Source organism: Macrotis lagotis, chromosome X (genome assembly GCF_037893015.1).
Source record: "Macrotis lagotis isolate mMagLag1 chromosome X, bilby.v1.9.chrom.fasta, whole genome shotgun sequence".
NCBI lineage: Eukaryota > Metazoa > Chordata > Mammalia > Peramelemorphia > Peramelidae > Macrotis > Macrotis lagotis.
This window is the reverse complement of record NC_133666.1, coordinates 235616106-235629730: the sequence shown is the minus strand read 5'-3', so window position 1 is coordinate 235629730 and position 13625 is coordinate 235616106. Positions and strand designations below refer to the sequence as shown.

Here is a 13625-nt window from a genome sequence, read left to right as displayed (position 1 = left end):
AAAGAACTTAGAATAGTGCTTGTCACATAATAGGAACTATATAAATGTTATTATTTACATAGTAAAAAATTTAAATTAAATATTTAAATAATAATAATAATAATAATAATAATTATTATTATTATGAACCTTTCTGTAGTCTTGTTGGCATCTCAAAATTGTGGGGTACTGATAGTCAGCAGCTATGGAATTCTGGTGCTGAGTAGCAGAGAGGTCTCAGCTATGAAATCATGATCATTTCCTGACTTTCTTGAACTATGTGACAGCCATGATTGATAACTAAATGCTTGTTTGACTAAGGAACTGATGGTTAATAACTGTTGGTAGTTAATTAATTAAATCGAGTAAACTATTTCAGTAAGTTAATACAATGTAGTTTCATCAAAAGTTTCATTTATATCAGTTATGAGTAATTGTTAATGGATTCACTATAGTTTATGTAGGGGTTGCATTAGGTATTTGCTAAAAATGAAAAATGCACCCTCTCCTGGTATGTTTGCATTGTACACTTTTGAGAGAAGTTTGTTTTTTAAGATATGGGTAATACTTTCTCAGCATTAATAATAATTTACAAGACATTCAATGAAATATATTAAACATGAATTCATTAGCTATTTAGTGTTCAGGCAAGTCATTTGGGATTCTGTGTATTGAGTACAAGATAATTAATGAATTCAATTGGCTGTTATAATAATGTCACTAGGTGGCAGTATAGCAGCACTATGTGATTACACTGTAGTTATAGATGCATTTTTTTAAGATACGCTGTACTTAAATATAAATTTTGTATGCACACTTCTGTTATCTAATGTCTTTTTATATGAAGTATTTTCCCCTACTGCCACAGAGGCATAACTTCATTTCTTTACAATATAAAAAAAAATTTAAAATATTGTAAATGGGATTCATTTCTGCCTGATAGATTTTTTATAAAGCTTAATGGCATTCTCCATATCTCTTAGAGTGAACAGACTATGTGGCAATATAAGTATGTGTATGTTCTATCTGTAAAAATGACTGAGTTGGACAGTTTTTCATTTCATTTTTAATCTAAATCTGTATATATATATATATATATGTATATATATATTTAAAAATGCATGGTCATCATAGCCTGTTATTATTTTTACTATATTATAACTCCTGTCCATATCTGCAGTTGATAGAATCTTGGATGAAAAAGAATTCATTTGTAGGATTTATTTTATACAAATTTATTCTTACTATTGCTGACTGAACTACAGCTTATTCATTTATTCTCTCTGTTTCTGTCTGTCTCTGTCTCTCTGTCTCTCTGTCTCCCTGTCTCTGTCTGTCTGTCTGTCTGTCTCTGTCTCTCTCTCTGTCTCTCTCTGTCTCTCTCTCTCTCTCTCTCTCTCTCTCTCTTTCTCCTGCTATAAGTTGAGTTCTCTGCTCCCCAGAAATGATACAGAAGATAGGGAGGAAGGGTTGGAATAGAGGACTACCCCTATCAATTTTCAGGTTTTGACATAAATCATTCCATCATATATTCATTACTAGCACAATATTGGACTGCCTATCTATTTATTTTAACTTAAACTTAGTTCTAAAAAGGATATGCTGCTGTAAGTTAAAGATACAAGGCCCTGAACCTAAAGAATAGGGTAAGGTGAACATTGGATGAGATTGAAAGAAATCCTGATGTAGTCTGAGGTTAAAAAAAAAACAAGGAAAGAGATGACTGTTAGAAAAATGCTTTCCCTACTCTGTCTGACTCATTCAATCTATCTTCCAGTATAGGTCAGCCTCTTTTCCCTCTGGCTTTCCTTAGAATTTCCCTCTTCCAATTAACCCATTTCTTCCTGTCAAGACCTCTTCCCTCTCTCTCCCTAACTTTTTTTCTTGGCCAATGGACTAATGGGTTCAGAAGAAAGAGTGAGGTTGGTAACTTTGCACACCCTCCCTCACTTAATTCCAATTCACCTACAGGTCATGACATCACCTTCCTGAAGCCATGATTCTCTAAGAAAGTAAAGGACAAAGGAACGAACCCTTGACCTACAGCCAATTAAGCTAGTGTCGTTTTTGCCTTCAGGGAAGGAAGACAAAGGAACCAAAGAGGAAACCATAAAGCCTGCTTCATCTCTCTCCTCACCACTTGTGCCCTTGATTCCTTCATCAGCATTCTGAGCTCTAACCCATTTTTCATAAGCTGTGCTCCATATCTATTCTTTGGACTTGATTATCTACCCAAAGTCTTGACTGTCAACCCCCATAGACCATAAAAGAGTCTTATTTCCTCTGAAATGCACACAAAACTAATTTTAGTCCATTATATATTTAAAAAACTCATTAGTGTTGTCTCACAACTTTCCCTACCAGATCTAAGTGAGGGAGGGTAAGTCATGAGAAGGGGCTTAGAAGAGCTTTTTAAGTCCTAGAAAAGTAAAAAGACCTAGGTCTTCTCCATGAGGAGAAGGAAGAAGAGGAAGAAAAGAAGAAAAATGGAGGAAGAAAAGAAGAGGCAAAAGAGGAAGGAGTCACTCAAGGCTTGATAGGTGTGAGGGGAGAAGCATAAGTGTAGGGAATGTCGCCCTTCTTTGTGCTACAAATCTTGGAGCATTGGTTTCTGATTTTTCACTTTTACCTCACTATTTAGGATCTCAAACTAGAAGTGCCCACTCAGCTCCTCTCCCACCCTTTGCAGTGCCCTGGCCCTTGTGCTAGAACCCCTGACTAGATAATTAAGTCTCCAACAATGACCTGGAGCCAAGACAGTGCTGTCTCCTGTTTCTCTGTTGGAATCTGTGAATATGCGTTCTTGGCGTTTCAGGCTTGAACTCTGGATATGTTTCCACACAGAAACATGGTTACAGAGCATGTAGATTGTCCTAAATATTAGAAATTATTTCTGGTATGCAAGAATATGGTTACAGGTTCTTCATAAATATATAGGAATTGAAGGGGGTAGGAGAGAAAGACTAGACCATTATTTCCCAATGCAGGTTGGCATATTTTTGGAAATTTATAATGTTAAAGAGTTTTCTAGAACACTTAGAGATTAAGTCATTTACCCAAGGTCATTGGTTCTTCTTGCTTAGAGGACAATAAAGGGTTTTTCTTCACTATCTCAAAGGGTAGTTGTAATACACTGAATGGAAAAGTAGCTTGAATCAAGAAGTTGTATTTCATGAAATAGGCCACCAGGTGTCTTCATTGAGTAAAGTTTGACTTTTTTGAAAATTCAAGAACAGTCTAGTTGAGTTTTATGTAACTATATTATAACCACTGCTATAGTAGTAACAAACAAATATGTATATACACACATAGCTATAGATAAATAGATAGATAGATAGATAGATAGATAGATTCTTTGTTTATAAAATGAGGAGGTTGTTCAAAGCTCCCTCCCATTTTTCAGTATTTTCTGAACTAAGTCAATGTTTAAGCCCTTTGACCATTGCTGATTAGATAGATATTAGTGCACTAATAATAAATCTCCAGATAAGTGGCAATTAAGCAAGCATCAGTGAAGGATAGTTAGGAAATCTGACCACCTTTGCCTCTCTCTTTAAAAAAAAATCATGCTGATTTATAGTAGAAGGTTTGTGTCAGAGAAGACACAGAAGTATCTTCAACAGTAGAGAATGTTAGCCTCTGTTTCCATCCTACTCTCCTTTTTTAAACAGGATAAGCAATGATGGCTGATAGATCAGATGTGATTTGGTAGGGAAAATGAATACAAATAAGTAATAAGAGAAGCTACTGGATTGTACTTCTCCTTTTAAAGCTTTATGGAGTCATCAGTTGTTTGAAAAAGAGTTACTTTTGATGGGCAATTAAGAAAGGATTGAGAAGGAGTAAGAATTAGTTGAACTTCAAAGGATATTTTATGCCAGTGAGGGGCCTGGCACTGCCAAGGAAACTATCTATCTTCTGTCTGTTTGTGTGACTATCTGTCCATCTGTGACTATATCTATATATCTGTGTATTTATGTATATATATATATATATATATATGCATTCATGCATGTCTTTGTGTATGAATGTATGTATCTATCTGTATATGTCTCTTATCTATTAATTCATTGATTTATTCAACAAGCATGTATTAAGTAGATTCATCAGGTCATTATCAACTTAAATCTCTAATAGATTTAAGCTTTGAGAAGATGCTGTAGCTACAAGAGCAGCAAACTGTGAAGGCTAAGCACTCATGAATAGAGTTAAGTGTTGTAATCAAGTAAAACTTACACAAGTTAATATGACGCATTTAACTGGCTACATGATTGTTATTGTGCTGAATGGCAATGAGGCGTGGAGAGAAAGCAGTTTGCATAAATGTTCCTAATTAGTATTACTTTTATGTGGCCAAAGTAAATTTTTTACAGTTTTTCTGGTCCTTGTTAGGTCACCAGTATTCACAATCAGTGTCAACAGTTATCCTTGGTACTATAAAAGGTCTACTCCTTCTTACACACAAAGACAATTACACAGTAGTAATAATAAATTGTACAGTCCTCTCACATACATTATTGGCATAAAATTCACTCTTTATAGCTGTCCTTACACTACTCCCCATGGTGTGTTTTATACTTTAACTGGTTTAGACTACTCACTACACCCTAAACTTATTCCCCCCCTTTCCAGCTTTAGTGCTTTTGTTTTCATGAGTGGATTGCCTTCCTACTGACCCTTCCAAATCTAATGTATATGTTTTTCCACCAGGAGAGCTTCCCTGACCTTATACCTACCCCTACCACCCATGGAAATGGTCTCTCATTTTATTAACCCACTGTGTTTATACCTTCTATGTATCAGTCATGTTTAATTTTGCATTCTACTGTTTCAAGAGGTTGAATATTGCTGACCATGTTTGCTAGTTCAGTACGTGGACACTTCAGTGATGATGCTCAGTCCTATTTTCTAGTTCAGCATTTGGACACTATAGTGCATCTGACCATGTGTAACTCAGTACTGAAGATCCTCCACTTTGAGATGGTGAAACAATTCTTTATTGTCCTCTAAGCAAGAACCAATGAATCCATGGTTTTTAAAGGAAGTAACTATTTCTGATGCTTTCTCTTGAATTCTCTTTCACTAAGGATTTGAGGTAGTTCATCACCCCCCTCTTCCCCTTCCCTAGACTTAGGAAGACCATTTACGTGAGTCAGTTTGAGAAGGGGATTCAATAAATCTTAGAAGGAGCAATATAAAGATGAAGTGAAAAGTAACAATGATTATTTACCAATCTTGCAAATTGATTTATGTTCTGATGAGAAATAAATGATGAAACATATGATGAAAATCCTCCAGCTCTTCAGACTATAACCAGAGACATAAATAAAATTACTAAATCCTATTTTAAGGTTTTCTATCAGTGTGTCCTTGTAAGTATTTGAGGTTCAGTATTTCTTCTATATATAAGAAATAAATACTTCTCTCCTACCTGATTAATACTGTACATTAAGTACCTTCCCACTGCCTTCATTAAAGGAGATCCTAGCCATGAACCAAAAACCTAAGCTTTAAATAGGAGCCTGAGTGGGTTCCTGGGTATAATGTACCAAAGAATATTAGTTTAGGGAGTCTAATTTTTTTATTAGAAGACAAACTTCCCCAGGAGTAAACCCCATCTGGACTGGGTTCAGAGTTGGGGTCCCCTTGGTAGAGAAATAATCAGAAAGAATATATAGCTCTACTAGATCTGGTAGCAGTTTTTAATGTTATAAGTTAGCATCCCCCTTTAGGTTCTGAGCTGTATGAAGATAGGACAAATATCTTGTTTATCTTTATACTTCTTCTAGGTTTCTTCACAGAATAATTGCTTAGAGTGCTTGTTGAATTAAATATATTCATTTCATTTGATCCGCATAACAATTCTGTCAAGTATGTATTGCATCGTTCTCTCCATTTCACAGATGATGAAAATGAATTTCACAGGAAACTTAATGACTTGGTCAAGGTGGAACAACCAATAAATAAACATCCTGTACCTAACTTCTCAATATTTGCTGTTACCCAATCTACTCATGCAATTAGAATGTCCTATGTTTCTCTCTCAGCTCCTCAAAATTTCTGAGGAATACATCTTCCATTTTCACCTAAGAAATCTTAAATAATGTTTGCAGAAACTCTCTAATACCAAGTCTTAGGTGTATTGGATATAAAAGGGAGCAAAATAGCAAAAAATGTGGGACAAAAAGCTGAGATAGCCCTCCTAGAAAGACAACATGATTACCATGTTGTCAGATAGCATGGGAAAAACAACTGGACTTTTTATGTAGCTAATATGGAATATTTGATATGCAAAGGGGACTAGAGTTTGGAATTCAACAGTGCGATACAGGACTTCATCTGTACTCATACAAAGAAGAAAAGAGAAAAAGAGAATCAAATTAGGGGCCAGAGGAAGGGGCTAGTCATGAAGGTAGGAGTGGTGTGACTTGATCACAAATGGAGAAAGGGTCCATGGTTCTCTAATACATACATACATATATATATATATATATATATATATATATATATATACATACATATATATCAACTTGAAATTCCTTTAATAGATGGAATATGAGGATGTGTTGATAGAACTATAATGTCTAGTATGAAGAAAGTGATAGCTTTCTATACTCTGCTTTGGTCAGACTACTTTTTGAATATTGCATTCAGTTAAGGATATCATTTAAAAATTCATTATTTATATCATTTATTTTCATAACATTTTAATTTCTCTGCATATCAATTTTTTCCTTATTCAGGGAGCCACTTCTTCTAACAAGGAATGAGAAAAAAGGAAAAAAGAAAAGGACAAAAGGAAGAAAAGAAAGAAGGATGAATGAAAGGAAAGATTTTTTTGGTAAAGCCAATGAACACATCAACTACCTGATGGTAAATACAATATTCCACATCTTTTGAAGAGGTTATGCATTTTCTCAAGAGCAAGACATCATATTTAAAGTAATATAATGATAAGTTGAAGTGTATCCAGATGAGGATAACTAGAATTTTGAAGGATTTGAAGTACTGGCATATTGGGGTCTATTGAAGGGACTGGTTCTATTGAAGAATCACTGGTGGGAGGAGAGGCATGATTGTTGTCTTTAAACATTTGAAGGAATGTCACATGAAAGATCCATTAGTTTTAGCTTCTCTGGCTCCAGAGGAGCAAAGTCAATGGATGGAAGTTATAATGAGACAATTTTTGGCACACTTCTTAACAATTAGGGCTATCCCTAAAATGGAATAGTCTGCATCAGTATTTAATAAGTTCCTCAGACTGAAGATGCTAGATTGTAGTCTCATTGGTAAATGCATAAAATTATTGTCATTCATGTGAGTTATATTGGTGGGAAAATTAGAATAGAAGTCAAGACATCTAGATATTTCATTAACTAGTAGACTTAGTTAAGTTTTTTTGTTGTTTGTTGTTTAGTTGTTCCAGTTATGTCTAACTCTTCATGAGCCCATTTTGGGGTCTCTTGGAGGGGTTTGCCATTTCCTTCTCAATGTATTTTACAGATGTGGAAACTGAGGTAAAGGGTTCAGTGACTTTCCCTGGGTTATACAACTAGTAAGTGACTTATAAAAGATTGGAATCAGGTTTTCTTGTCTACAGGGCCCATACTCTATCCACTGTGTCATCTAATTGTCCTGGAATAAATTATTGGACTTCAATTTCCTCATGTGTAAAAAAGGAGTTGAGCAGAACTATCTATGAAGTTCCTTCCCATTTGAAACTTCTGATCCTATGAAAATTCCTGTATGCTAAAGAGAAATTAATTTGAAAACAAAAACAAACACAAAAACTTTTCCAAAGTCATATAGGAAATTAGTTCCAGTACCAATTATGTATCTGTGAATGGAAAGCTTATATAATGGGTATACCATTGTGGTTTATATTCCACCTCTCCCATGTCTCAGATAGAAACTAGGTGCTGCAGTAGATCCATTGCAGAGTCTGATATTAAGAAGTCCTTAGTGAGAAAAAAAAATCACCAACCTTTGTCAATCTCAGTTTTCTCAACCTTTCCTCCAGGGTTGTTGCGAGGGTCAAATGAGATATTATTTGTAAAATATGGTATTATAAAAATATTACAAACTTATTGTGATAAGCCCCTGAATTCAAATCTGGCCTCAGATTCTTACCAGCTATGTGATCCAGGGCAAGTCACTTAACTCTATTTGCCTCAGTTTCCTCATCTGTAAAACTAACTGGAGAAAGAAATGGCAACCACTGTAGTCTTTGCCAAGAAAACCCCCAAAATGATCACAAAGAGTCAGACTTATCATGGAACCTATAATTTAATAAATGTTTGATCCCTTTCCCCTTCCCTCTTCAGATTACTGACTTTCAAAGAATTTAGAATGTGGCAAAAATACACAAAAGTAAATCTTTGGAGAATATAAATTAATCTCTCTTGTAAAAAATATTTTAGAAGACACTTGAGTGCCTTATAGTGCCTTTTATGCCTCAAGCTCATTATTAGGAATGTCAGTCATCACTATATTTGAGGACGATAATTGGGCCTTTGTATAAAAGGAAATTTCTTATATAAGCAAAACTATAATTTATAAAAAGAGTAAAACTTTTGAAAATGGGTTAACAATTTAAGTAAATGTAGATTCTACTTGATGGAGTTTTCTAGAATACTTTGCCAATGCTATGTTCTTCCCAAGATCCTTGGAGAAACAATTAGTATCCTAAGAATGAGTGAGTGCCTCTCCCTCCTCTCATGCTTCAGAGTTTCCACAGGAGGGATATACTCCAATGTCACACCCTGCAGGGTCCAAGAACCTAAGTCTGCTCAGGGGTTTTGGCAATTTCCCTTATAAGTCTATGGCAGTTCACAATGTTTCCTTTGATTTGCTTCTCTTAGAATTTAGCTTTTTTTTTGAAAGAGTTAGGTTCAAGTGAATCCCTATTTCAAGCTTCATTTGAAATTGTCTTTTACTATCTGGCAGTGAATCTTTTGTCCTAACTCACAAATATACTGAATCATATCTGTTTATATAATTATAGATTTCTGGTGGATATAGAGCTTTTGAAAATAAATATCAAGATAATAAGTCTCATTGTTCTCCTATGACTGATGCCAATTATCAACATTGTATTTAATCAATACTCGTTATTAATTTTTCAGTATTAGTGAAAGACATTAAAAAGTTCTTTTATTTCCCATTCTAGTATGATTCCTTGCTATATATAGAAGTAAAGTTTCCTTAGATGGAAATTTCTATTGCAGGTCAGGAGGCAAAACCATATTTTCTGATTACAGCTCTAGAGCACAGCATATAACAAATTAATCATTTTTTTTTCTGCTGAGACATTTTACCTTGCACAATTTGAATTTTGGAACTTTTTTTGATTAATGCAAAGGCAAAGTTTGCTATTGCTACAGCTTGAGCACTGTAGCCCTTACCTCATATATCATGTTAAGAACCTATTAGAGTAATAATTCATATACTTCTAAAGAAAAGTTTTAAAAACACCCATTGGAGTCTTAGGATGAATTACTCTTCAATGATATCCTAATGCCTCTTTCAAATGGTTGTTTTGCACATAATTGATCATGTCTAGGATTTCCATTCTAATATTAATTAAGGGGAAGCGAGGATGCTGCTTTGAATCCATATATAGGAAGTAGAAATAGAAGTATAAGGGAGGTATTTCATATGCTATTAGTCTTACTTTTTTCCTTCTAATCTTCAGACAGATTAAAATATTTTGTAATATAATACCCTGCCTACTCCTTGTAAAAAGCCAAATAACCTTTTTTCCCCAGTGTTTTTCCAATAAATGAAATATTTCTGTTCTATAAAGATGCACATATATGTATAAATGTGTATATGTGCACATATGTACACAAGTGTATGTATATAAATATTCATATTTTTTTCTGTCCATCTATAAGCTTCTGTATTAGCATGTGCTCAAAACCCTCTTGGGTCCTATGATCCTACCATCAGCCACTCATTACACATATCAGCAATGGACTTTGCAGACATTTATTCAGCTTCAGAAATGATTCATAATGTCAAAAGTCTCCCCACCTTTTCTACCCAACTATACATCATTGCTAAAAATAAATCCTGTATGAGGTGTGAGTTGTCTATATTTGACTGAATGATTCAGTATCCTCATGGAAACAAATCTGTTGATGTCAAGCTTTCTACCACAAAAACTGGACTGATTTTCATGTTACAAATGGGTAGAACATAAGAAAAAATTTGCCACCTGGTGCTTTTGTTCTTTTAAAATTGTCTAAGTTCAACAGTTACACTTTATAGGCAGGATTTGTTACTGAAATGATCCTCGTTGGAAAAGGACAGTGAAAATTTTCCTTGAGTCATCCACTAGGTGGCAGACAGTGACCATCTCTTAACTCATAACCTTCACAAAAACTCCCATTCATAGAGTAAATAAAGGACTGTATTATTAATTTATACCATTGCATCCACTCTACACCTAATATTTGTTTAACCAGCTGTTTCCTTTAATCCTCCTTAAACACTATTGATTGAAATCTTAAGTACATTTAGACCCCCCTTTTTTCTTTTTCTTTTTAACCCCAGAGAACATTTTGTTACCTCTAAATTACAGGCTACCTTTTAAAGTACAAGACTAAGTACTATGGTCGCTAATGACGGAGTCAGAATGTCTAAAAATTCATTAAAAGCAAAAGAAGAAGACTAATCTGGAAAGTATTTTTTAAGTTCACTTTTCATTTTGTTGGAATTTAAATTGGTTGACTGTGCAATTTAAACTTCTAGAGTACGAGATAACGCTACTTGAAGAAAAAGACAAATATAAGAAACAAAATTTTTAAGAGAAGAGAATAAATTTCTATATATAACTGTTAATTCTTATCAGAATTCTAAAATTTTCAGTTTGTCAGGAAGTAGCAAAATCACCACACCCAATGGGCTAAAAGGCAGCACTACACTTTCCAAACTGTACTTAGCAGAACTTTTACCCACAAAGTGTCTTACTATATATTCAGAATATATTTATATTGGATGTGTTGCTAGCTCCCAAGGGGAAGGAAAGGAAATGAAACCACTAGGGATATAATGAAATGATTCTTCTCTGTGCAAGCCTCTCCAATACTTCTGAATTAGACTGTCACTCAGTTGTCTGGAGAGACAGGGGTTTGCTGCAAATAAATGGTTCACTTCATAAGAACATGCTGTAACTTTCTTCTTATTTCTCAGCAGAAAATTTTCATTCATTGGGTGCCCTTATTAGGAAGATTCAGTTTTAAAAAATGATACTTTTCTGAATCTATTCCTCTATCCCCTCCTTCTAAAACAACTTTGAAATTAATGAAATTGAAGTGAATTTTTGTCCAATTCTATTGTTTAACTAAAATAATATTGAAATTATGAACATTGAAGTTCTATGATGATGTACCTGGAGCTTACAATTTTAAAAGATTTAATATCCCTTGTATAATCTCAGCTTTCTGTTTCCTAGTTTATTAAAAGTGAAGAAAAATTCTTTCTTCTTATGTAAATTTTATTATGCCTTAGAAGATAGGTTGATTTCCAAATATAAATTTGGGTTGTTAATTCAATTTGAACACTGGTTCTACAGTAAAGTTAAAAAAAATGTGAAATGTTCAAAGACTGAATCAATTCTAAGAAGTGGTTGGAAAGGTTAGAAAGATTAGGAAAGGTCACATAATAAGTTATTCAATGATAACTTATTATGTATTTATAATAGGACAATTAAAAACTTTAAAAAATCATTTATTCACTGAAGCTGTTTGAAATGAATGCTAATCAAGTACACTGGAATCATCAGATGGAAATGGTTACCAGAAACTCCATTTGTAATGAATAAATATTGTATTAAACTGAGGACTGAATCCACAGATTTCCTTTTTCGAAAACCGTTAGATTCCAAGAAACCAGTCTGTTTGATTTTATGATATCACACTGGAACATTTACAGGCACACTTTCCATCCTGAAAATTCCCAAATGTGTTGGTCACTTTATGTATTTTTCCAGCAATAAATGAAAATATAACATTTTATTTTGAACACAGCAACTATATATAACTTAAGAACTGTTGTAGCATCCAAACCCCAAACGGTTCTTAGTTTTGTCTTGGCAGCGAAAATCACTTCATAAACTCTTAAAATTACTTCAAGTTTGTGATTTTAAAGTAGAAGGATTTTCAAGGAGTTAGTGGAAAAAGAATACCTATCCATCATCTGCCTATATTTCATATTTCATAATTGTTCAGATTCCACAGTCTCTTCCCTTTCCAACCTGAGGCACTAGGCACCTGAGCCAAAGAAAGATGCCTTATCTTAGAGATTATGATGACTGATGACTGTTAGAACTTATATCACACAAGACCACCTTTTCCCTAAAACAAAACTCATAAATCTGAACTGGTCACTCCCACTTCTACTCCTCAGCTTTTCATTCAGTCTGCACTCTGCCTTTTCTCATTCCAGGTGCTGTAAATTCCTGTTGGAATAGAGTTGGAAAAGGCACCACTTGGGCACCATGAATCTAGGAGATTTATAGTACCCATGAGAAAGCCAGAGGAGTAAAGTATATAATTTTCACATTGCAGACTGAACCTATGGACTGCAATAAGATATTTTATCTGTTAATATAGGATCTGTAAAATTGCATAATTCAGATATTAAGCCCAAGGATGTCATATTCATGTCATTCTCAAATTAGTAATACTCAAAAGAAAAAAAAAAGTATGTTTTAAAGAAAAAAAAATCAATCTAGCTTCAGTATATTTTCTGAATTCTTGAAGGCAATCCATGAGGACCATTTTACACGGGGGAAAGAAAACCATTAATTCTAAAACTTTTTACCTTATCCTGAGATCCAGAAGTTGAGGTGTTCTCTCAAGTTCTGTTGAAGTTGAAAACGGGAGGTAAAGTGATGGCAGAGTTCTTCTTGCTCACCTTAAGACTGGGTGAGTTGTGTGTGTGTGTGTATTTGTATGTGTGTGTGTATGAGTGTGAGTATGTCCAGAATGTCTCTTTGTACCCCTGAATGGCAGAGGTCCTGATCCAGGGAAGAAGGAGCTACTTTTTCACCGAAGGCAAAAGAAAAGCAACGCGTCATAAGCAAAGTACGCCTCCAAGATCCCTTAATTATAGCCCAACATGCACTCCTTGCAAACCTCTGGGAGGGCGGGAGGATGGGAGGGGGAAAGCACAGCCCTCTTCTTAGATGAGATTCTTCTCTGTTCAGAGCAGTGTCCCCTGCCCTGCCTGCCCTTTGCTTCAGGAGAAGCAGCAGCAGCAGCAGCACCACACACCCACGAGCCCCCACCCACACCACACCTCCTGCTCTCACCTCACCAAATTTAAAGCAAAGCTCAAGATATTGGAAGGGTCTCCAGGGAAATGATCTCGGAAGCAGCAGAGTGCGTGTCAGGCTCCCTGGGACAGGCTCCTTGGACCTGTTGCTGCTTGAGCCAGCCCTCTTAGAAGATAGTCCAAGAATGGGTGGGATATCCTTCCCTCCCCTTCCCCCAACGAAATCAGGCCACACAACAACAAACAAATCAGAAATAGATTGGGCTTGGAAAGGTAAAGTAGAGAGCCGACAGCTGCAAAAATAGATGCAAGCTTCAGAATTGAGGGGCACTACCAGATGCAGTCTTTCTTCCCTTCTTTTATTG

At 35.0% G+C, this 13625-nt stretch overlaps 1 protein-coding gene across 2 annotated transcripts in view; it reads right to left on the bottom strand.

The window, feature by feature from the left end:
* The window catches only part of HAPLN1 (hyaluronan and proteoglycan link protein 1), a 95455-nt gene extending 82075 nt beyond the window's left edge, over positions 1 to 13380 (bottom strand). Inside the window, exon 1 of one of the 2 annotated variants that reach the window (XM_074202380.1) lies at positions 13298 to 13380. The gene's annotated coding sequence lies outside the window, so the exon portion shown is untranslated. Of the gene's footprint in view, positions 1 to 12807; positions 13212 to 13297 lie in introns of those variants that run through there. The other variant, XM_074202377.1, reaches the window with a different exon arrangement.
* Positions 13381 to 13625: the final 245 nt, after the last annotated feature.